Source organism: Bactrocera neohumeralis, unplaced genomic scaffold, assembly GCF_024586455.1.
Source record: "Bactrocera neohumeralis isolate Rockhampton unplaced genomic scaffold, APGP_CSIRO_Bneo_wtdbg2-racon-allhic-juicebox.fasta_v2 ctg1621, whole genome shotgun sequence".
In the NCBI taxonomy this organism is placed as follows: domain Eukaryota; kingdom Metazoa; phylum Arthropoda; class Insecta; order Diptera; family Tephritidae; genus Bactrocera; species Bactrocera neohumeralis.
The window spans coordinates 1-2,726 of NW_026089784.1; the positions used below are offsets into that span (position 1 = coordinate 1).

Consider the following 2,726-nt stretch of genomic DNA (forward strand, 5'->3'; position numbering starts at 1 on the left):
AAGAAAGGATTCTGATCTAAAATTAATGAAAGATGTCAGCACTCGCTGGAATCCGCTATTCCAAGCTCCAACTGATACATGCAAACAATATTTAATTAATTTTTGCATCCTACTTTTTGCAGTTTTAATCTGGCATGGGATCAGAGTTGGTTGCTTATATAATTATTTAACAATTAATATTAATACAGTAAAATAAAAGAGGGTTGCTAACCCCATATTAAGAGCTCTTGGGTTCCTGTTATTTTCAGTTTTTCTTTGCAAAGATTTTGCCGATAAAATCCTCTTGCAGTTGACGTTATTGACAACATTTTTAGACTTGGTAATTAGGTTTTCCCTAAGGAACCCGAAAAAACAAGAAGTTAATGACGATGAAAGGCGGAACTGAAGAGTAAAGGGCTATGAGGAGTATACTCGTATTGGTAAATCGACGGCGAGAAAGAAGCCGACAGGCGAAAAGAAAAATGTTGAAAAGGAAATGCAAATGCTAAATCAAGGGGAGTGACTAATGAAAGAAAGAGTAAGAGAGAGAGCGAAGAAGACTGCTATTGAGAGCATGGGAGAACATGTTTGCAAATAGAGGGAGAAAAACAAACAATAGTACCGCAAGGGACAATATTTACGTCGAATGAGCTAAAAGCTGGCTACCTGCCCTTGCCACAACAACACTTTAGCGACCACTAATGCTAGAAGCAACTTGCAAATTGACTTTATGCTGCTGCCACTTGGCAGCTACATCAATATGGAACTTTCTGCCACTTTCTAGAGGCATCTACTTTGAAACTTTCAACTCGAGCAGCTGTTGGCAGAACGACACGCCGATAAAGCAGGAAGGAGTTGGAAATACAACGATGTAAGGATTGATTGACAATATTTTGTCGTGATTTTTTAACAGCGAAATTGTTGTTGCTTTGTTGTTACCTTGATACTTTGTTACCGTTGTTGTAAAGTAATGTAGGTTCGATTGAGTTAGCCAAGTTGTGTGGCAAGTAACAAAATCCCAGCAGCTGTTGTAATGAGTGTGAAAGCGTCTAGTTAAGAGGAAGCTTTCACTTGCGTACAACATGAATAATAACAATGGAGAGCTTAACTAATCTATACCGTATGGAGCAAACAAAGCTGCTTTTTTAAACCGGAGGTTCTTCAACTATAATTATGTCTTTGAACCATGAGCAATAGCTTCCCAAAGCGGACAACAAGAATTAATAAGGAAAAGTTCTAAATCTTTAGATATGGATTTTGTTTCCAGCTTTCTTTTCATGGCAAACTTTGTTTGCTTAAGCCGAATACATCTTAAGAGTCAATTATCAAAACCATAAATTACCTTGACGAATTTGGTAAAAGAAAGAAAATACTTTCTAGTTGGTTTCATCTTGGACATGAAGAGCCAGCCTAGAAAAGAAGAAAATAAAGAGCACGTGTTACTTTTATGATCTTTTTTAGCAGGTATTGATGTACTGCTGAGTCACAATAAATGCAATGTCTTCTATTTTTTGTAAAGTTTAAAACATGTTTACATATGAATATATAATATATTTGATTTTGGCGCAATTATTGACATTTGTCTTAATATACAAAATTGGACCAAAACGAAACAATGAAATACATACATAATTACTTTGCAAAAATGCAAAACGGAAAGGCATATATTGCACATATCTACTTACATACATACAAGCGATTTCTTGGTTGAAAGCAAAAATTGAAGCATGAGAAATTGAAATGCCGACGGCAAAACGAAATTGCTTACATTCGTACATTGCGTATGAATCATGAAAATATCATCATAATGTTTAGGTAAATCTTTTATATATTTAAAATGAGTTATTATAAAATAAGATCACATATCCAATTAAAAATAAATTCTGTTGGGATTCGAACCTACGCACCTCCTACGTGCTTGTCGTAACTTTTGAAGCGCTTACCGCCTAGACCACCATTGACACTCGAATTGAGTTATACTAATTATGGTTTGGTTATGAATGAAAGAAATATACAATGGATCGCCGATTGTTACCTCTTTCCTTGCTGCTGCTGCGCATATGTATGTTTGTGTGCTTGTTCATTATTGAAGTTATACTGCTTTTTCTTTCCTTTGTCTTTCATTTCTGCGAATTCTCAACTATTTTATGTGACCTCTTGTTGAAATACCCTGCGTTGGCCGTTGAAAAATTAAGGCTATACTTTACAGGATTATTTCTGTAGTTAGTCTTCATTTACATTTTTTGGAAATCGACCCGCGATGACGAGGTATATCGTTTTATCTGACAGCGTGAGGTTTAAGAAGTTCATTTCTAATTGTGTCTTGTGGCATATTAGAAATGATGTTTCTTTGAAAATCGTTCGCTTACAACGGATAAAACGACTTCTGAGTGGTGATTTTAATGAATAAATTCCTTTTAGTTGAAATGCTCTACATTGGCCGTTGAAAAGTTAAGACTATACTTCTCAGGATCATTTATTCCTTTCATTTCTTAAAAGAAATTAATGACCTTTAGAAATATGCATATTTGCATTATTTCGTTGTCATTTCCATATTCGTAGCAATGGAATTTCTATGGCATAAGTAAAGTAATGGCCGCCGATTGTCAACCCTTGCCGCTGTAGCAGCTTCGCCTACAAACATGTGTAAATATGTATGTATGTATACGAATGATCGTGAATACATATCGACGCAGATTTTTGCGAGAAGCACCAGAAAGCTGTGCAATTTATGATTTTTGGCTTTT

At 35.3% G+C, this 2,726-nt stretch overlaps 1 pseudogene; it reads left to right on the forward strand.

Annotated features, from left to right (window-relative positions):
* Positions 1-2,171: 2,171 nt before the first annotated feature.
* Positions 2,172-2,374, forward strand: LOC126766528 (small nucleolar RNA U3; annotated as a pseudogene).
* The last annotated feature ends 352 nt before the right edge of the window (positions 2,375-2,726 follow it).